This window comes from Bombus flavifrons, chromosome 13, assembly GCF_040668555.2.
Source record: "Bombus flavifrons isolate JBK064 chromosome 13, iyBomFlav1_principal, whole genome shotgun sequence".
Taxonomy (NCBI): domain Eukaryota; kingdom Metazoa; phylum Arthropoda; class Insecta; order Hymenoptera; family Apidae; genus Bombus; species Bombus flavifrons.
Window position 1 is genome coordinate 5,762,485 of NC_138454.1, and position 23,202 is coordinate 5,785,686.

The following is a 23,202-nucleotide window of genomic DNA, read 5'->3' on the forward strand; positions in this document are numbered from 1 at the left end:
GTGGAATTTATTTGTCCACGATGTTTTCTTGATAAACGTTATATTGGCCTTGTGTAGCCTCATCTTGTATACGATCTTGTACACGATGCATGGACCGTTCAAGGGTTCGACCGGTTCCAGATCTCTCTGCCCCTCGATTTCGAATAAAAGGGACCCGGAGAAGAGGGTGGGCGCGCGAGCGTCATCGACGCGATGAATATGCAGAAATTTCGTAGCTTTGTCCCAGTAATAGCAGTGGCCAAAAAAAAGAGAGAGAGAGAGGAGCGAAAAAGGTTTGGAAAAAAAAGAGGCAGAACGAGGAGGACGCTTCCTAGAAAAGCTTGGCACGTGCTTCGTTTCGGACAAGAGGCAAATTACGAGGAGGCGACCAGTTTGCAAACATCCTTCTGTCGTAATAATTAGAGACAATGAAATCTGCAAAGGGAGGAGGAACAACGAAAATATTAGGCCACAATACGAGCGCATTCTTCCACGGATTACCTGTTTGCCTCTCGCTTCTATACCACTCTGTCCTTTCTACGGTTTTGGCCTTCGAACGAATTCACCGCCACTTCAGCATCGATTGTTCCACTGTTATGCAAATTTCACTGGCGCGCGCTGTCGCCACTGATTAACCAAGCGAATTCTATTTCCCCGTAGGCAGTTTTAGCCAATTGTCTTTCATCGATAGTATTTCTTTTTTTTTTTTTTTTTCTTTTTTTAATTTCTCGTAAATTAAACAAGACTCTGACGCTTTAAACGTTGATCCACGTATTAACACGTTGACCGCCACGACACCCGTATTCCGGTGTCAGCAGTTTCTGGTCAGGCCACGTAACCCATATTAGGGTGTCGCTTATTTCACTACTTGCGAAGGATCGTCGTAGGTATTTGAAAAGATATTCCATAATAATAAATTGTTAATTAATAATTAATTGTAATAATAGTTGAATTGTTATAAAATAAAAACACGAAAATGGTTTACTAAAAAAATTATTTAGAATGTAAAACTTTAAAGCATTCTATACATAGCTGAGGTTGGTCGGCACAATTTGGACAATAAGTTGTTGTTTTCTTCAAATTCTTTTGTGCCTTTGTTCGGTCCATTTGCGTAACATAGTTTGCACGCGCGTCTAATGCTTCTTCTGGAATCATTTTTCCGAACGGAGATATTATGCTGACTCCGTCGAAGACAAGGATTTTTTGTATTTTCAGACAACCCTAATAATTTTGCAACTAATAATTGTCGAAATATTCTAATATTTATATTTTTTCTTGTTGCAATTTTGTAAACCGTCAAAGCGTTTACAACAGAAATTCCCAGAAAGAATTGAACGCCAAGTTTTCTGTACCATTTGATTCCTTTTCTAATTGTGGTGGCATAAGAAACCATTTGGTCGGAATAATCTATACCATACTTTCCTTCGTTATATTCAACAACAGCTAGTGGTTTTAATGTTGCGAACAAATGAAACGAAGATCATTCTTGAGACCACCGCTTGAGCGATTCGCATTACTAAAATATCGATGGGAGCAGAGGACGCTTGGTACTGCTGTACGCGTGGTCTGACGGAGATTTCTTTGAAAACACGCGTGGCAGTCAACGTGTTAATCGAATCCTAAAAGTATGTCCTAGATTCGTTAAGAATATTTCAAGTCAAATTCCACGCGGAAAATTGAAACAAACTCACCGCAACAATTTACCAAATGGAATTGTTTCGCAACTTTGCTACCCTCGTTCGTTAACGACTACTATTTCTCCGATTTATTCACCGTTTCCGCCAGCGTCCATCTCCAGGCAACGTTTCACACCACGTAACGTAACGATGCGAGGATCAAGCGATACGAATCCACGGACACGGTTCTATCACAATAGGAAGCGGTCGTCGAGTGATACTTCCGACAAGGCAATCCACTGAAATAGATGAAGATACTCGTCGCAGCGCGCGTCACTCCTCGCCGTACGCACGTGCGGAAAGCGATCTCTCCTCTTCCTGATCGTCTCCACCGACTCTATTGCAACCACTATTATCGCGTAATCTCTTCTTCACGAGCCTAACACCGAGCGTCATTTACCGATAAACGAAAGATTCTTCTACCTACATACACCTGCAATTCCTCATTTGTCAATTATTAAAATCTTAATGTCAAATTTCCAACGTTACAAATTTCTCATACTTGCAGCGTAGATGGAAACACGGCCAACACCTTCAAACCTAAATTATCAAAGCTATCCATTTTGATGGAGAAAATACCAAACGATTTAAACCTCGTCAATATCCATAAAAAAAGCAACATCGATAAGTTTCGATAACGGAAGGTCCTCTCCAGTCGCTAATCCGGCAGCTTCGATCTCGATAATTTTACGATACAGAGGCGCCTACAGCTTCGATTGTCGGATGCTTTGTTTCCCATATGAAGCTTGGATTCCGCGATCGAAATAAATTCGTGGAACGTTCGATGCAACGACCAAGTTGCATTACGTAGCTCGTTCATTCACTGGTTTCATTCAGCCACAGCGTCCACGTTGAATGAAAACGCGTGGAATTGATCTGGTTGATTTATTCGCTCGGTGGGAAGTCTGGTATTAGAAATACTCCGTGAATTGTTCTTGTGATGTTTCGCCTGCAAGATTTATAGTAGCCATCCTTCCTCTACGTTTCTCTGATTATCAATAACGGAAAAAGAGGAAGGAGCAAGAGCATAAGTATCAAGAGTAGATGAAATTGATCGACTATAGACGTTTTCTTGTCGTCACAGCAACGTATGAAATTAATCTGTTTTAATAAATACCGGCGCGAGCATGTCAGATATCGCAGGATTTATGGAGTTGTCATTAAGGCGAGGGACGAACGGGAATCGGCGAGTTTGTTTTTGTCGAACGAACGAGCAGATACAGCCAAGTGCAAGGAATCGAATCGTCTTGTTTGTGTTTTCTCGTTCACCGTGGCTCGCAAGATTTATGGAATCGGCGCTGTCAAACGAAATTTAAGATACCGCGGAATTTATGACGATGACGCTTGAAATATCTCTGGCCACAGATAATTTTGGAAAACTTGGTTACAAAGGATCGATTCGCTTTCGTTTATCACGTGCAAGTTTGCTTAGAGAAAAGATCAACAACAGAATTCTCGTTACGCTGTGCCTTTTTTACGAGGCTCTTGGGCGAAAGAGGTTGTTTTTGCGTTCGAAACGCAGGAAACGACGCTCATTGGTTTCGAGTACAGAAGTGTTTTCGACTGCGGTACATGTGTCTTGGGGAAAAAGTTCGACAGCCAACCGGCAGCCGCGCTCTCCCTCTTTTTCCACGGACCCTGTGTTTTCGGTAACTTCACGGAATCAAAAAATGTAAACTCTAGCGAGAAATTGCGTCCGCCTCTTGTTGACAGTTTTTTCTTCCTAGTCGAGAGCGATGCTCGATTTTTGTTTTCCTCGTTGCAACATATTTTATCGTTGGAACTAGCAGCTCTAAAATATCAAGTAAAAATGAGCTTAATTGAATTAATCGAAAGGAGAAGGTAAGACATTATCTATACGTAGACTTTACGGATAATTGTTCAAATTATCAAGAATGTTGTAAATCTGTGAAATTTCTAGGAAAATTTATGAATTGGTCATGTTGACACTCTGATAATTTTGGTGTTAACGAGACGCGAGAGCTTTCTATACGACAAAACTGTCTCGACACTTTTTTTTCAGTAAACACGGGGCGACACTGTTTTCTGTTAAATTAACAGATTTGCAGCTTTGAAGATAGCTTCGTTTGATCTACTCTTTAGCGTGGCGTTCGCGAGATTACTGAGAAGTAGGTTACGACATTTTTCTTCAAACGATTTATGTTCCACCACTTTGTATCTCGAACCAAAAGCAATTCCACAGAATCGATAAATATGGAACTCGATCTGGTTTCACCAAGTATCAACGTGTAACAAGATTTTTTACGTATTCCCGGGTTTAGAACGTTTCTAAGAACACCGAGAAAAAAATTGTCCATTAAAAATTCGAAAACAAAATTGTACAATCTCGATGCTGATTCGATTTTAGAAAGCAGAGCATCGGTCAATTATATCGGCTGTTTTCGTACGATTGTTCTAAACACGCGTGCTCGAACGTCCCTAAGGAACCTGACTCACGAAACCCTCTCATATCGCATTCCAAAGGAAAACAAGTCGAATTCAGAAGCCCGACACCCTTGCCTCTTCAAAGCTTCCCACAGTCCTTAATCTCCCTCGCTTACTCGATAAATTACGTACAATATTGTACAAAAGTCTTAGACCATCCGTGATACTAATCTCGTAATAGCGACTAGAGATACTGTTAGGGAATATTTCGCGAAGTAGACATTTCTATTCGGCTTGTACGAAATTACTCCAAAAAGATATTCTGCTCAATTTGCTTAAAATAACAGCACCGAATACCTTTCTATCTATGAGGTTGTCCCAAAAGTTTCTTTCGTTTCGTAAATGAAATAATAGACGCACAACATATTTTATTTTATACTATTTGATGGATTTACGTATCATCCGTTTTGTAGCAATAGAATAAAATGGATCAAACGTAATTCAATAAAATAATATAAAACAAAAAACATTGTGCATCTACTATTTTCTTATAAAAAGAAAGGAACTTTTCGGACAACCTAATACGCGTAAAAGTAGAAAATTTAGAAAATTCCAATTCGCCGGTTGGTCTAAAACTATCACGCGACATCGTATCGTATATTCCTTTCATAGGATTACAGGATTTTATAGGAAAAGGACTGTTCGTTCAAATAGCCTGTCGAATTTCATCGCTATTTTTTCACTCGAGCGAAAGGCAATTGCTTTTAATCGTCGATCGGAAACGAGCATCGTCGATTGTGCGTGGCGTTCGCTAATTTCCGCCGTCGAACGATATAATATCTACCGGGCGACAATTAAAAGCGAAACCACCCTGTTCGCGCGTGAACAGCCACGGAAACGAACTTATCACGTGATATAAGTGGGAGTGCGTTAAATTACGTTCGGCCGAGAAATTATACGACCAAGTGGACTGCTAACTAACGCAGACCTCGGAACAGGCCATTCACACCGAGACAGCCGTTCCTTCTCTCCTATGTAGATCGTACCGTTTTAAAAGCCTGCCCGCGGCTTTTTCAGCGACACGATCAACCGAATCGATCGCCACTCGTTTCAAAGCCTCGATCCGGCCTGTGACACATACAGACACACCGTCTGCAAGACAGTCTATCTTCTCCTTCTCCTCTCTGGCTCTCTTTCGAGCTTCCTTCTTTTTCTTCTTCTTCTATCTAGCATCGCTTCACCGCGACGTTTTAAGGTCGAGTCAGAGTCTAGCTTCTGTAACTTAGTCGTTCGAACCAGATCGATTCCATTAACAGTCGACTAGCGAAGGTTCGATCGATCGTCACAAACGTCGAACGGTTGATTTTCGAGTAATACAAAGAATTATCGTTGTTACGTTTCACCACATACGCGGCATTTATTCAGGGACACCCTAGACGTCGAAACGACGAAGAATTTTAACGTATTAGGTTGTCCGGAAAGTGTCTTTCTTTCGCAAACGTGTTTTTTAACAATGCACCTTCGTACAAACGTGAAACCAAGTCTGTGAAATGTGATTATCTCAACAGAACAAAATCGTACGTAATTCGACAAAATAATATAAAACAAGAAACATCTATTATTTCCTCATAAAACGAAAGAAACTTTTCGGACAACCTAATACGAACGTTTCGACGGAAACTCGGCTTTTCCAGTTATAAACAATTTCATTTTACGAGTGACGGTGAATCAGTTGGCGAACGTTTCTCCTTATCTCATCACGCTTCGTGGTTCTCGCTCGTAGCTGCATAAAAAATGCAGTTGAATGGTTCAGAAATGATTTCTCAGAGACTCGAATATCCAGCACATATTTTCTGACACCTTGTTTAGTTTGATGGAATAATAACACGTGAATGTAAATGACAATTAGAACGTAATAGGCGTGACACGATTGTACGTGTCAAAGTTGAAGCAGCCTCCGCCGTGCGAGGGTTAAGGGCGCCAAGGAACGATCATAATGGTGAAAGAATGGAAAAAGATTCGTGTCACCGTGGTAGAATTATTTTTCTCGATTATCGCGTTATCGCCAGGCCAGTCGAGTCGCTCCGTTTCACGATAACGCTGTATCTTAATACGTCTCGAGTACGTAATTATTCATGCCGCTCTTAAATAATAAGATTACGTATCGAGACGCCGCCGCGCCGTTCTATCGCGAGACGACGCTTCTGGAGGATAGCAGGGTATGGATCGGCTGTTTGTACACGCTCGATTTTATACCAGTTACAGTTGTCGATACGTTTATAGTATGTTGCGCGGTGTACCTTTGATCCAGCTAACTGCGGTGCCAGAAAAACGAAACGTAAACTACAGCATAACGCGCGACAATATTTGCAAATACGCAAATACATGTAAACATACATGTAAAAATACATTTAATAGGTCTAACAAAAAAGAAGTTGTCAATTTGTTGAAATTATATCGTATCGTCGTCGGAAACGATCGCGTGTACCAAATTTCAGATTTCCAGTTGGTCGGGAAGCGGGTGAAATTTCGCTTGGAAAATTCAACCCCGTTCAACCTAACCCGAACCTAATCCCAACCTAACCCCGTCAGATAGACAGATAGAAAACTAAGCCAGAAAAAAAGGAGAACACTCGTAGGAACGAAACGCATTTCGTATAAACAACTTACAGTGAAAAGCAGTCTCGCTGTCACAAGCCACGTGGTTCACGCCGGAATACGCCGCAAGCACGTGTTACTTTGCCGCTGGTGCCTAGCCTGCTCGATCTCGCTCACGATCTTCAACCCTTTCCAGTCTTTTACCCCGATCTATGTCCAACTACCCGATCCTTCCATCAAACACCAAGTTCCCCTCTTTTTTTCTACACACTTTCGAGCTAAATCCTCTGCTTCGCCTCTACCAAATTCGATCCGATTGGATTCGGTAGCGCGACCGTACCACGAAGGATTCTGCCGTTGTTCCTCGCGGCTCACTGTTTTCCCCCGTTAATCAATCCCGCGGCGACGAAAATAAATTCGTATATCAACCGTGACACAATTACCCGGCATTCTGCCGGAGGGAAGCACGATGATTTACGAGCCAGGGACCGCAGACGGTCAATGACAGTGCATGTGCGCGGCCACGGCAGACAGCGAATCGTCTTAATTAGGCGCGATTAAGCGAGACACGCGTTTCCCTCCCGCTGTATCGTGTACACGGCTGCCTTGCTTCGTATTCCTGCGTGTCTGTCCCCGTGCCAGACGACCGATGGATGGACCGAAGCGCGACAGAAACGATGGAGCCTCGTTGCACCGCGCGACTTGTCCGCCTGCTGACCATCGTAACACTGAGCTCTCTTTCCGAGCGACGAGCATAGGGCTTCGAGCAACGACAGCCTCACCGTCCCGCGCTGCCACCGAACCACCGCCGTCTTGCTCGCTCGCAAACGCTTAACACGCCCGTCTTCTCTCTTACTCTATGCCGGTATTTCTGCCCCACGTGTGTACGCACGTGGCCGCGCGCACACCAGCCAATGCTCCGTCAAGTTGATCGTCGTGAATCCTTCGGAACGCCATCAACTCCACGAGGACTCTTCCGGGACGACAGGAACGCTGTTCCAGGGAGAGGACGTTTTGAACAAGGTGACTCGAGAGGGACTCTACCGAGACGTATTCGCCCGCGTGGTTACGGCAGATCGATCGCGGCTGCAACGCTGGTTTCGTGGTACACGGGGCTTATCATCGTAGCATTCGTGGGTTGAATTTTTTATTGCGTCACTTTCAGCGGGCGGGAGATCAGCGTCTTGGGTATACGTTGTGCTAGGTTTTACGGGCTAACTGTTTAGAACTACCACACCGGTCAAATTCACTGCTTTTACAATTTTATTTTAAAATTCCTACTTAATGAATTCCTAATATGATGAATTTTATTTTGTTTTTTATGCATTATGAAAATAATTTTGTATCGAGGCTACTTATACCAATACCAGTTAAAATGGCTGGTACTTGTCAAAGTGTAAAAGGGTTCTGCAATTTGTTTATGGAACACCAATTAACCAGTTTCCTCGTTTTGCACAACTTTCCACACGTTTTTACAATTTTCAACAATACAATATCGATTATTAGGAAAATTCCCGATCGATCGCTAGATCGCTAGATGCTAACGCTAGAAATACAACATCAATCAAAATGATTGGTTTTACAATTTTATAAATGCGTCAACCATCGTTTAGGGATCATGGTCCCAGATGGATTAATAATACCAAAAATAATGAATTATTGAAATTAATTAAAAAACAATTAATAATACCAAACATAACATGGAATTGCTTTTGTAAGAAAGTAATAAATCAATAAATATACAAATATTCTATTATCACGTATTTTTTAAAGATCAGTCATTTTCACTGCTTTTTGGTAGAAATAGCTTCGTGTTAACTATCGCTGATTCTGGTGTTAAGTTGTTTTGGGTTACCAGATGCGTGAATTTTGTTTGTGGTCGCGTGATCTTGAATTTCCACCGTTTGCAGATATTTATCTCAGGTTGTGATAGACTTTCGAATAGCTTCAGATATTCCCTCGTCTTGCAAAATCGTGGAATGTCGAGCGATCTGTTGTGCGCGAGATATTCTGCCATTATGTGTAAGCTTTAGGATAAGTTTAAATATTCTGCTGTCTCGGAGTTAGAAACATTGTCTCGTACGTCAAAGCTGAAACAACGCGCGAGGACTCTTGTGAACAATTTGCTAGACAAAGAAACACGATGTCAGGTATCTTCTCGGTTTCGTCGAGGGATCTGACCCGTTTAATCCGAATATATCTTCGTTTCAGAAGATCGACGCCTCTTTCTAAACAAAGAAAACCTTTCTTCTGGATTTACGAAAGTCTTAATCGCGTTTCACCCTGCTTGCTTCGATAAGCAAAACTATTTTGATATTTCGAGAAAAATTTTCTCAAAATTACGCGCATTATTCTCTCGTTTTCAATAGTAGAAATTGTTCGATGTATCGAGACAAACTTGAGGAAGATAACGATTCTTTCGTTCCCAACAAAGGAAAATGCATGATTGCAGATGATAAATTACTTTAAAAAGAGTTTGAAGTACATTACTCGTTTCTAGCTATCGTATGTCACACTCTAAATGCGCATCTCAAATATGAAACCAAGCATAATCGCGTGAAACTGCTTGAAAATGTGCGACACAAATTTCTATGATACATCGTCTTCAAGTTTAACAAAACCGATACCCAAAACTTGCCACAATCATAAAAATATTCTTAACGCTTTAAATATGCTCGATTTTGAACAACGTAAAAGCAGACTTTGATCTTGTCTTCTTCTTTTCTTAAAATCCTCAGTCAGCCAAACGACTGTCTAGGAATTCTTGAACTTTTTAAATTATACGCATCCCCCGGCTGGCGGCAACTGTTTCACATCGAACTGGCTCAGCTAACTCCGATTGTATCAATAGACTTTGCTCAACCGCGAGCGAGACTGTACCTCGGACGAAATTATAAAAATCGTCAGATAAATCGTTAGTCCACGTTCCTTTTTACTTCGGTTCGTGCATCCGACACCGAATGACCTACACCCGTTAAACGAATAAAAAGAAATAATAAGAATAATAATAAATGATGCAAAGAACGTGGCTTAGAAATTTCGAAGATCTCGAGAACGTTTGGATGTTTCGCTTTAGTCGTAGAAAAGCATCGAGTTCCGGAGGAAGCAACCCCCAGCCGAGAAAGATATCCGCACAAACGGTGCAAAGTTTGAGGACACAGAACGTAATTTCCCGTGCAAGCTATCATTACACAAGAACTCGCTTTTTCGTGGAAACTTCGAAGCGAGTGGCGGGAGAATCGTCGGTTTCTGAAAGTTTGTCGACAGTTTCGCCGGGGAATCGATAGTCGAGCGTGCAAAGTCGAATCGAAAGGTTCCGAGAAACCCCTGCGAGCTCGTCGCTATTCCTCGAACGAATATACGTTTCATTAAAGCGACTGGCCGTCCCCTTTTTTCGCAAACTTTCAATTACTCCGATGATTAAGAGCTTCGAATGCGAAATTATCAACTATCGCAACTCTCGTGCGATCGAACACGCGTGGAAAGCTTCCTGAGACTAATAGCTTCATTTCTAACCGTGAGACACGAACATTCATAATTTTCGTGTCACTCATGAAATTTTCATTCGCCGCGAATAACATCGATTCGTTTAATTACTCGATACAGCACGTTTCGTTACTCGACTGCCGCTGTGTAGATCGCATAATATGATAAATTATTGATATTATATACCCGAAAGGACGATCGCGAAGTAACTGGTTTTATTTCGCCAATTGGCATTATCCTAATTAACCTTCTTCAAATAGGATGGCTATTGTTACGTTAATGTCATCTTGACAGTAATCGAGAATTTAATTAATCGCCTAATTCAGAACTGAAGGAGAAATTGTACTATTTTAAGAAATATGAAAAGACGATTCGAAGTTATCGTGCGAGAAAAATAAAAATCTGGTGAAAATCGTAAAAACTTAACGAACGTTTGCGAGAATATTACATATTGGGTTGGCAACTAAGTGATTGCGGATCTTGTCATTGACACCTATTGACAAAATCCGCAATCACTTAGTTTCCAACTCAATATTATTCATCTCGTAATGGAAAACAAAACGAAGCAAATCTTATTAACCGCTGGTAAATCGAGAATATAATAATATCAAAGGTCGATCGTGCAATACTGTTATTTTATTCGGTGCAGCCTGTAATCGTTTAATAAAGACCGTACAGCTTCGTTTTCGCAAATCATTCGACAAGCCATTACGATTCTCGTGCGCTCGACGATGCACGCGAATAAGTGGATACCTGTTCATTAATTATTTGTACCTCACAAAGGAGGTTCGAGATCGCAACAGTTTTCATTCGTTTCAGCCGCTAGACTCTACGCGATCGTGTAATTGCGATTACATCAAAGCTTGTCGAACGGTGAAGAATCTCGTTTCTGCGTATCACTCAGCGATTCGTCGAAGCTCGGCTGTGACTACTTTTATTAATTGTTCGGATAAACGTTATATTCGAAGATAAACAACTTCATTCTCGCGAATCACGCTATAATTTATTTCGTACGTTTTACCGTACTCGATGATTAAACGTGTTCATCGTCCGCTTATACAGCGTGTCAAGAAATGTTTTGATACTTTCTACAAAAGTAAACCCTTTCGGACGTGTCACGTTCCTCGTGGAAAACATTTTCAAATGTTGTTAACACCAGTTTGAAAGAAGTCTGAACACGCAGGCGAAAGTAACAAAATATTTGTCGCGAGCTGTTCGCCATAGGATTAGAATCGCCAGTCTTCTCAGTCTCTTAGCTTCCGAGGGAAAATCATCAGTTTCTCGAGGCCCGTCACAGAATCGCTCGTGTTTGGCGTGCGCTGAACAATTCCTTGAAACGTTAAAAGTCATTCTGTTCGTGAAATATCGCGCGCGTTTATCAAACATCGAGCAACAAGAACGACATTGGCGCATCAAAATTCGCTGGCAAGGTTAACCAGAGGTTCAGCGCTGTTCGTTTTTATCCATTTCCTGCGTCATCGAGCCTCGCGGAGATCGATAAGAAACTTTGAAATGGAGAATCAATGGTTGGTCGCTGCTTGCATCGATCGAAACCAGCGAGTACATTTAACAAGTATCGAGGGAGAACGGGACGACGCGATGCGGCCAATGAATCATCCGCTCGATATGCGCGCGAAAAGGCGGAGGATTCTCGCGCGAGACGTCGGAGAGAAGAGATTCCTTCTTGGCGAATTTTTGCGCGAGAACTTTGATCCGTCTGGTATCCCGACGTTTCCACCCCACAAGGATTAAAAATATTCGGTGAAACGGCGCGTGAAACTCGAATCGCGCGGCGTGGCCCGACCGCGGTGATTATGCGACGCGGACGCACGACAACCGCTCACAATGGGTCGACGCATCGTGACAGGACAAATCTAAATGCAAATCGATAAATACTCGCATAATCTCAAAAGGCGGCGAGACGTTATGGATGCAGCAACGAGTTCTGCAGACAGACGTCGCAACACGTGCAATCGAGTTTCAAGGAGAACAAGAGAGGAAAGGGAATCGACAGGCGAAAGATCGGCCAGAGTTTATTTATAAGAGACATTTGTTTAACGATTAACAGACGATTAATTAGCGTTACGGCGAGCAATTACATTAACAACGATAGGAAAATTGTCGTGAAACGTGCCAAGTTTTTGAAACGAAGAGCAGAGTTGGTCGGTTTGGATTCTGAGAAATTCGATCATATTAGGTTGTCCGAAAAGTTTCTTTCGTTTTATAGGGAAATAATATACGCACTATGTTTTCTGTTTTTAATTTAACGACAATTTAAACGACAGAAAGGCCATTGTCGGTAAAAGACAGTCGTCTGATCGCATTTATTAGATTGTCCGAAAAGTTTCTTTCGTTTCGTAAGGTGATAATAGATGGACAAGAATTTTTGTTTGATATTATTTTATTGAATTACGTATGATCCATTTCGTTCTGTTTTCATCATTACATAATTCAATAAACTAATATAAAACAAAATACATTGTGCGTCTATTGTTTCCTTATAAAACGAAAGGAACATTTCGAACAACCTAATATGTTCCGTAAAAAATAATTAAAATGTCTCATCGATGAATAAATCGGGATCGAATATAAAAAATTAAGCATTGGAATTAAATATATAAATACGATGAGAGAAAGATGTTTGCGAAGATGAGAGACGTAGAAGTTAAGTCACAATTAAAAGATAAAGGTTGAATCGAATTGACAAAGACCGTGTCCATCTAACTATCGATTGTTTCGAAATCGATTTGACACAGAGCGTGAAGGAGAAGCTGTCTGAAATGAAATTCCATTAACGACGGTAACTCGACGAACGTTCGTCGACTGACTGATGGTCAACCTGCTGGCTGATATGTATGCGCACCTGTGCCCTTTTACTTATGCGCGTTGCGCTCTCCGCGTTAAACGCCTCGCGACGAAACAGACACGCGATTTCCGACCGACGCGCGACGTCTCAACGTCAGGATGCCGTAAAAACGGATTTCACCACGGAGACGGATTTTTTCGTTGCTACGTCGGATGCTTGTTTTCCTTACTCCTTTTCTCCTGCCATTTCCTCCCTTTTACACGGTCTATTTTTGACCAAATATTCGTACAGTCGATCCGGAATTTCTCAAAGCGTTGTTCGTTGATTTTTCACTGAACATTCGTCCGATGGTTCCGTGATAGAACTTTGACAAAATTCCATTAATAAGAAGGAGAAAAGAAAAAGATGGCATACAGGAACATCGTTTAATTTTCAAATTAAAAACAATTTTGCTTCTCGCTTGTGAGTCTTGTATTTTGAGCTTCCTGTTTGCGATGAAATTTCTCGTTAAAAAAGAGATTACAAGCGTCAATGGATTTCGTTTACACGCGGTAGCCCTCTTCTCAATTTCGTTTCTTACCGATAAAAAGGAAAGCAAGTGAATAATTCACGTGTTATTAATGTCGTCAAGATATGCATAATTGGAGTGTAAAGGGTGAACCGTCGGTGTTTCAGCAATAAACGGATCATAAAGCGAGCTGTTATGAAAACATGCGCGTGAATGGCTCTAGTCAGAATAATCGAAACGTTTGTTTAAGCCATAACAATGAAACAAACGCAAACGCGATTACTTCTCCCTTTTGTGCCCTCGCCAAACCTTCTACAGTCTCGTTTCGCATTCGGTGTTCGCCCTTAAATTTCACCCCCAAGTACTCGTAGCTGCCACTTAAACCACTCTGTTACACCCTTGCCGAATCTAAACGTGGCATTCATACTTGGTCCTTAGAGAGAATGGCATAATTATCTGCAGACGCGTGTTATCGATCCGCGAACGAGGTTTATCTTTCACCTAAAACAGCGAAGCGTCAGAGACTTTTGAAACAAGCGGCACAACCGTTCTTCGACTATTCCTGAACATTCGAAATATCCTCACGTCCAACTGTGACGAAAAATCTTGACATCGCGTGATACGGTTCACGCGGGACTGACTTTCGATTTCTCGCGGAAAGAAAAAATAAACGATTGGCGGTTGTCAGCGGCGATAAAACATTTGGCACGTTCGAGAACGCCAGTAGGTTTGGCGAGCGAATGCCACGTGGCTGGCAGCTGCAAAACTGTTGCTCGTGCTCAAGTTAATTGCTTCCAAATCGTCCCGAAAAAAGAATCCTATGCAGAATAAACAGAAAAATTCGTGGAACCCTCGGTGTCCACCTTTAATTCGAGAGAAAGTAACGCGTAAACCTCGTGGCTTTGGTATTTCGTTGGGACATGTTGCTGAAAGATCGTGAAATATTATTAAAAATTGTGACTGGAGGAAAGCTTGCAGCAAGCAAGTAAAGATTATGTCGTAAATAAGCAGAGAGAAGCTGGTACGATTTTTAATTTGATTCGGTATCGCTCGAGACAAGAAGAAGCACGTAATAAGAGAGTTATATATAACGACGATCCCCAGTAGTTATGGCATAATACATAACAGTGTTTCGTTTATCGCAACAACACGTGTGGCGATTATATCAATTTCGCGACTGCTCTGATGGATTCGTTTCTACGTACGTACTCGCTATGTATCTGATGATATTAAGTCGTCGGAAAAGTTTCTTTCGTCTTATAAGAAAATAATGGATTCACATTTTCCGTTTTATATTATTTTATCGAATTACGTACGATTCATTTTGTTCTGTCGAAATAAAGATCACAACGTTCGACAGATTAGGTTTCGTGTTTGTATAAAGATGCATCGTTGTAAAAGACGTGTCTGTAGAAGAAAGACACTTTTCGGACAATCTGATATTTTCTTCAAAAAAAAAAAAAGAAAGAAGACGATTAATTACAATCCCCATCGTATCTAATCCATCGTCTCTTCGCGAATACCTCGTACCGCTTATTTTAAGAAGCATACCGCGCCTCGAAATTATCGAGGAACGTGCGAAAGAAAAATAACCCGAGCAACGAGCTTCCACGAAAATGTATACAAGCCACTCGATCGCGATTCGAAGACGCTTTGGAAAATTTTCCGTGCGAGATGGCTTCGTCTGACGGAATAATTGGAATGTTGCGAGGAAAGCTTGGTTGCGCGTTCCATTCATAGGCTCTTAGGGCTTCTGTTTTCAATATTTCCTGCTTAACGATGAGATGTAGCGCGAGTATCGACAGAACGTGACAAGGAGTACGAAAACTGATGGAAAAATAACGCTCTCGAGTTTCCACTCGTTTGGCGAATAATCCTGAATAATCAGCGTACACAGAGAGAAAAAGAACAAGTGGCGCGGGTTATTACGAGTTAACCTTTAGCTAAAGCTCGAAGTAGTCGATTAATCTTACTAGCAACGGTTTCTTATTTACCGGGTGTCGCCTTTTCTATTTTAATCCCGTAAGCAGAATGGGTCGGTGTGGCTCGATCCATAGATAAGGATTAACCGCGCGTGCCACACGCGGATTAAAGGTAATTGATCAAGATGATCGATGCTGTACGCGTATACCACCGTCCTTTCTCTTGCTCCGTTCAAGAAAAACGTTCCTCTCCTTTTCGGCGCGGATGACGACTGATTTACTGGTTCAACGAAATCACTCGCTGGCCTGGTTAAATATATCCCTGGAAAGAAAATAAAGAGCGGCCCGGGGCCACAAGGTGAGAGAATCCGTGGACCACGTTCGAGGAATCGAATCGCGCTTTTTCGGTCCACCGAGGGTTTACTCGGGTTCACCGAAGCTCGTTCTCTCGAGCGTAGCCTTCTCTCGCGTTCAAGATCATTCGACGTTTCCTTGGAATTTCACAGACTCTCAGAACTGCTCGATATTCGTCACAAGTTCTTTGCAACTCGCGTTGCAAACGATCATGCTGTATCCTATTTTCTTATTGCCGCGAGACCAGGCTTCGTATCAGGGATCGTAATCAGCCAGAGATTTCTACGATCCTCGTGGATATCGCGCTTCTTCCATCTACGCGTTTCAGCGATCGTAAATTTTCTCCGAATGGATCTTGTTATCCGGTGTTCTCTTGCGATGGACATCGAGATCGAGGCTCGATCAAAGATGAAAACGATAAATGTCGGTCAAAGGGGATCCTGGTTGTTCACGGCGGAACGAAGGCGCGTAGATACGAGTTGGAACGTCCCAAAGATAATATTTGTCGTAATAACATCTCTCGACTTGTACGCGTTTGAAGAAGCTCGACGAGCCTCTTGGAGAACCGCCCTTCCGGAACGCTTTCAACGCTTGCAACACGCGGCTCGAGCCGGTGTTTGATTTGATTTTCTGTCTCGAGACGAACGTTGACGAGGGTCCTATCGCGGCAGCTGAATTACACGAGCCCCGTTGCCCCATTTTCTTCGTCGCTGTGTCGAAAACGGAAGTCTCGGCAAGAGCCTCGGACCAAGCAATCCTTCGCTTCGCTGTATCCGATTCTCAGACCGCGAGGTCTCAAGTAGCATGGTGAAACTGGCGTGTTCAGGATGGAGCGCAACGTATGAGAGACGTGAAGAGCAGCTTGCGACATTTCTGTGCTTTCTCCCGTGACTAGCGGCAATTCGATTCACGGTCCTCGAATAGGGAAATTAACCTCTCAGCTAGGCGGAAGTTCGTGTCATTCGCTGATTATCGTGCGCGGTCGTTTCACGTATCATCGTCTGTTTGGGGAAATTCTTCCAAGGAGAAAGTTGGGATGTTGAAAAACGACGAGAAAACGAAACTTACAGGGTTGGTTTCCAACATTTGGAATTTGAAAAAAACGAGACGAGAATATGGTAGAATGTTCCACTTGGAGATTCCTTAGAAGGAAAAGGAAATCCGATCGCGAATATTTGTCTTCGTTAAAATCGGACAAACTATTCGGAGAAAGATCGCTGATTTCGCAGAGTTGTGACTTTCTGGCTCTTTTATACCAGTGGTATGATATCGTATAGCAAGGAAATTCTTCGGAATAAAATTTAGAAACGGCAGAATCGAAATTCAGCGAATTAATTTTTCTCGCCAACTCTTAAACGCGTGCCAAAAATAGCTGGTTGACTTCTTTACAGTACGTTCGAAGGATATTTCGATCGCTGGCCAGAAGATTCGTATCGTCGTCGAGTCAATTGCCTCCGAAAAAACAAACTTATCGCGCTATCGTACTCGAATATCTATTCACCAAGCGTGCGAGCTGTTCATTTCACGGTGGAACGAAGAAGACAAGAGAGAAACAGCTGTATCGGCGGGCGCATTTTTTAATCGTCTTCACAAGAGAGAAACCCATCGAAAGAACGGGCCAGAAGGGTGAAAGCCCTTCCCTTTCCCCGTGTTTTTAATATCCATGCCGCGTGTAGTCGTTTTCCGTGCACGTGACGACACCGAAACGATGGCTGGCCTGGGTGCAACGCGTGTTCCATGAATATTAATTACTTTTCCGTCGCTCGATTCTTCGGAAACTCGTCCACCATCGAAATCTTGTTCCTCCAGGCCGAACGTAATTTACGTAATAATCTTTCGAGATAATGGGACACGCGTGATTCGAATACGCTATCTTTTTAGCCTAACTCCTTGCCAACGAATGACGTATTGGTCCTCGGTTACGTTAGTCTCACCGGTCATTTTTCTGAACGACGTGTTGATACGTCGAAAGTTCGCTGGTTATTTTCGTATAACAGCCACTGGGAATGGTAACCGATCGATTCTAATGATTTAAAAAATACGGTAGAACGACGATTTAACCAACGATCTTTATGCATTTTCATATTTTTATAAACGTAAGTTAAACAAAGATTCGTGAAATATTGCTACGAGCATTTTATCTCCGGATATTTTGTCTTCAGATATTTTTGTATATTTGCGCACGTCACGTGCATTTTCCAGGGTTTTTACACTCTTGAATTTTTCATAAACGTACGAATACGATCCACGGTCTAGCGTGGATGTTACAAACGTTATCTTTTTAAATTCAATTGGAAACTTACGATCGTTTACCCGTGTTATCTTTTTACGAGCGATACAGGCGCTTATGGAAGTAAATCATTCGCTTTTCTTTCGTTTTTTCTCTCTTTGCGAAACTCGACAGATCCAGGCACTGTTGCTTAGAATACACAAGGCTGGAGATAAATTCAAATCAATTCACTTTTACTTGGGAAGGGAAAAAAAAACTTCATTAACAAACACGCATAGTAATAATAGCTGGCAATCAATTCTCAAGTAGCGACTGCGTGTTTACACTCGTTACGCTGTCTCAGGCAGCACGCTATCGCTCTCGTTGCGAATGGGTTAACGCGCTTACATAAACGACCAAGCTTACATAAATAACCGGGGGAGAGTTTTCGACGGACGAATTTATTTCCAGATCGACGTCCCCGCTGACATTTACCGTTCTAACGATATTTCACCCGTTCACGTGCCCATTTATCCTATACGCAAAGTTCATCAACATTTTCTAAGTTTGCAGCGTGTCCATGTTCCGTGAGATCGAAAGAAGAAAAAGAAATTCAAGATTAGAATTGATAAAGTATATGATAGGAGTTTTAGCGTCTTCGTGTTATTCAACTGTTGCTAGCAAGGCTATTAGTGTTTCTAAGATAGAATATTGTTACGTGGCTGTTAAGACCAACGGTATATGCGGACAGTTACACGCGTGAACGGAAACGCCTGAATGGAAAATATATGGGTGTTAATTGGTCGTCCAAGTGAATTCACTATCACTTATGTAGCTACGTATGTCGTTGGGTTCAGCGGAGAGAAAGTAGGATACAATGGGTCTTTGTCCTTTTACGTTTAGTTTATTATAAAATATCGTACGAAATAGGTTACATGATAATTAGATGCGGTTCAAGTCGATAAGATTTTGGGTCGCGTGCCTTTCGTACGACTTAAAGTGCGAATGATTGGACGATAGCGCGCCAACAATACAACGCAATGCATTTTTCCTGAAGCTAACACGATAGGTCTGATAAGGGTCCGATTGCTATATCTTAGACATAATATGTTTTCTTCCACGTGCTGTTCATTTCTGCTATTCAGAGAGTTTCACTTCTCACTAGCTGTCTTTGATACGCTTACAATGCAAGACCAGTTGTTAGTCAAGTTGCCTGTTTGTTGACTCTTAATTTATCGCTTATTTATCAACGACCTGATTGCACTGTGTCGGTTGAAAGTTGATCGTGCTTCTTATCCTCGCACGAGTCCTAATACGCTGTATACTGCTAATCGTTCGCAAACTCGCCATACAGCAAAATCAAAAGTTTCTCCAGTGAAACTGTAGTTACTGGAAGGAGGTTTCAGTTATCGGACGACTGAGTGAACTGCTGCGTGGATTCTGAACTCTTTTAGGATAATTTTTCTAAATAATTAGGAGAGTCGTGAAACTGAAAATACGAATGACGAGGAGCGGCCAAATGGAACTCTACTGTAACATCGAGGCTGCTGATCGGGTTCTTAAATGGTCGTCGCAAGATAAGAATCCTCCGTGACTGTCATGAGCCAAAACCAGAAACTCGAATCTTCCATTTACTTGGGCGATCTCTTCGGATTCGAAGATGAAAGATCGTTCCTGCCATGGTAAGCGCAACGTCTTCCAGAAATACAGCGATTCAAGAGCAACTTTTCCTAGAAAGAGAAGGAAGTAGGAAAATCTAAAATGTCACTTTAGCGTGGAGAAAGAAAATCGTCCGCGATAAATAAGCACCGTTAAGGAAGCAGAAACGAAAACGAAACGTCTGCAGCTTTAATCCTCGAGGGAACGTAGCGTTCTGGACAAATTGATTCGTATTGTCATCTTCGAGGCTGTCTAGGAGTGTGCAGAGGGATCTGCATCCACAGACCACTTTGGCGCCGGCTAAAAGCGAGCCTGTCAACCAAACGAACGATCGTAGCCAGTGGAAAACTTGACGGTGGCGGCTTCAAAGGTTAGCCGCGTTCGATGAAACGCGTGTTCGCTCGCTCGTGAGCATAAGTTAGACTGTTTAGCGACACGATAATTCCAGCTTCTTTATTACGAAGCTGAAAGTAAACGTGTATTCTCTCGATAATCGCAGCCACCGCTACTAAATTTGTCCGGTTTGGATTTCAGATCAAACGACCAGAACATCAATGGTCCACTGGATTTCCTTTCTGAAATCCTCCGTGTTCGTTTGATCCTACAATGTTCGCTACTTTTACACGATTTCGACAGCTTCTTCTGGTAGCGAGTAATATTTTTGGTTGCTCATTATTAATCGTCTACAACTGGAATTTTTTTCATTTCGTTACAGTTTCCAATAAACTAAGAGTTACCATTAGATAAACCGTTTCGTGTTAAGATAATAGCTGTCAGGATAATAGTTCCGAGTCACATTCGTTACGGAGGTTTGAGGCAAATAAACATGTTAGGCTGTTAAATCACGGACAAAAGATAAATATAACGATCTAGAGAAAGTGGAAAGTGTTAGAAAAACTATGGAACAACGTGTGTGTTCCAGGGCTAAATATGATACCCTATCTTAAAGCCAGAAAAAGGTCCATTGCTGCATTCTCTAACGTACTTGAATAATTAGACAAAATTCTTAATTTAACTTGAAGTTTCCCGATCGTAGAACGAAATCGGCAGTCGCTCCACACCTCACGCAGAAGGTCGTGGACAATCTTGGCGGTCCGCTTCTTACCTTGACGCATGAAGATTTCTAAATCGTAAAGAAATCGTAAAAACGCCTCGCCACGCAGTCTGGCCTGGGCGTATGATTTTTATTTCACCGAACAGACGAGTTTAAGCGTCCCTGTGTGTCTCGAAACGATCGACGAAGGAAATACATAAAAGATCGGAGCTGTCAATATATTCCAGGCAATAACGAGGATATAGCCCTTTGTCCAAAGGAATCATCGATCAACCACCATGGGACAGAGACGAGTGGTAATGCTACTTTACGGCCTGTTTAAGAGCCGCGTTGAAACGCGCGCACCAGCCCTTGACCTTTGGTCAACTGTAATTTCGAACGCCGGTTTGACGACCCCCTCGTCAGCTCGCAGGAAAAAATCAGAGGCAGACAGCGAACGCGGTGACAGAATCTTAATCGTTTCTTAACGCATTCTATACCACTCTGTTTTCACGTCGCCATTGAGCCAACAATGGTGTTGCACATTAGGACGACAAATTGTTGCTACGTATAGAAGATCGTTTTCTGTCTCGCTTTTATCTTTAACTGCGCTCCTTCTACTTACTACAACATTCTGTGTTGTTATTGTTTCAAAGTGAACCTTCATTAACACTAGAACTACTACACCAGTCAAATTGGCTGGGTTTGCAATTTTATTTTAAAATTCCTACTTTATGTTATATTTTCTTCCGCGATGATGTAATGACTTTCGCAACGATAACTAAAAGGGTAATATAATGAATTTCTGTTTTTATGTATTTGAACTGAAAATAATCTTGTATCGAGGCTACTTATACCAATACCAGGCAAAATGGCACTTGTCAAAGAGTAAAAGGGTCCTGCAATCTGTTTATCGAACCTCAATTAACCAGTTTCCTCGTTTTCTACAACTTGCCACACGTTTTTAAAATTTTCACTGCGTATCATTCAATATGACGATATCCGGATCGATCGCTAGATCGCTAGATGCTAACACTACCTAGAACTACCACACCAGTCAAAATGATTGGTTCTACAATTTTATTTTAAAAGTCCTACTCCATTTTACATCTTTTCCCGCAATGATGTAATGACTTTCGCAACGATAACTAAAAGAATAGTATAATGAATTTTAATTTTGCTTCTTATGTATTCGAACTGAAAATAATTTTGTATCGAGGCTACTTATACCAATACCAGTCAGAATGGTACTATTCAAAGTGTAAAAGGGTCCTGTAATCTGTTTATCGAACCTCAATTAACCAGTTTCCTCGTTTTCTACAACTTGCCACACGTTTTTAAAATTTTCACTGCGTATCATTCGATACGACAAAATCAGTTATCAGGAAAATTCCAGATCGATCGTTAGATCGCTAGATGCTAACACTAGAAATACAACATCAATCAAAGTGATTGGTTTTACAATTTTATAAATATGATGTCAACCATCGTTTAGGAATCATGGTCCCAGATGAATTAATAATACCAAACATAACATTCCTTCTATAATAAATCAATAAATATAAAAATATTCTACTATTACGTATTTTTTAAAGTCCAGTTATTTTCACTGGTTTTGATAGAAATAACTTCATGTTAACTACCAGCAGTTCTAGCGTTAAATCTCACAGCATCGAATAATAACGTTAATCCATCGAGTCTACAGAGATTCTTTATTTTCGTCTACTTGGTTTGATAATAGCGATCCTCCAATTGTATTAACGCGTTCATCATCCTGCAATCGTCTGTATTAGACACCTACGCCATGGAATTGGTCACATGATATTGAATTTCTTGTTTACGTTCGGCAATTGCTTGTTTACATTTGGGAATTTCTGTTTACACCCGGAAGCTGCTATTTGGGAATTCTCTGTTTACATTGAATGTTTGTTTATATCAGGGAATTCACTGTTTACATTCCTCGTGCGTCAGAGGGTAGTGGATGAAACGCACGTACACATTTAATAGTAAAGTCTCGTCACTCGAATGACTCAGGGGAGTCGAATCGCCATGGACGATAGGTGGTTCGAATGAAATACGAAGAGGATGATAGCCGCGTGGCAAACGGGAACTTTTTAACGGTTCCACGGTTCAGGAAATGACCGATATCGTTCTCTTCCGTTCCCCACTGTACGTTCCTCATTATCGTCTCTCTTTTTCTTCGCACTTCCCTCTCGTGCAGTTTCCGCGACTCTGGTCCCACTCGTTAGCGAGCGACGACCGCCGCACTGACACACTTTTTCCCTTGATTACCGCGATGTCGATTGATTAGTCGGCGCTAAGGTCTTCCTTTCTCCATTCTGCCCTCGCTCAACGCCCTCTCTTCTTCCTCCCGCCAACCACCTTCCGACTTCTCGCAGTGCCATTGTCGTAAAAGTTTTAATTAAATCCGGCCGGCGAAACCGTAGCCGATTCCACGATCGAGAATAAACTTTTCCTCCTGCGCTCGACGCGGCCAGGCTAAACGACAACCGTTTCCAGCCGGAATTCACGGTTTCTACGACGCGAAAGAGAACCTCCAGGCCGCCGAATGCGATCTCTTTCAATA

General features: G+C 41.9%; 2 protein-coding genes across 4 annotated transcripts in view; one reads left to right on the forward strand and one right to left on the reverse strand.

The window, feature by feature from the left end:
• The window catches only part of LOC138186426 (mediator of RNA polymerase II transcription subunit 20), a 142,138-nt gene that overhangs the window by 41,808 nt on the left and 77,128 nt on the right, over positions 1 to 23,202 (forward strand). The gene's annotated exons all lie outside the window — the stretch shown is intronic.
• The window catches only part of LOC138186425 (facilitated trehalose transporter Tret1), a 108,601-nt gene that overhangs the window by 36,905 nt on the left and 48,494 nt on the right, over positions 1 to 23,202 (reverse strand). Inside the window, exon 1 of one of the 2 annotated variants that reach the window (XM_069126308.1) lies at positions 6,711 to 7,374. The exons of the other annotated variant lie outside the window; for it this stretch is intronic. The gene's annotated coding sequence lies outside the window, so the exon portion shown is untranslated. Of the gene's footprint in view, positions 1 to 6,710; positions 7,375 to 23,202 lie in introns of those variants that run through there. 2 annotated transcript variants of the gene reach the window in all.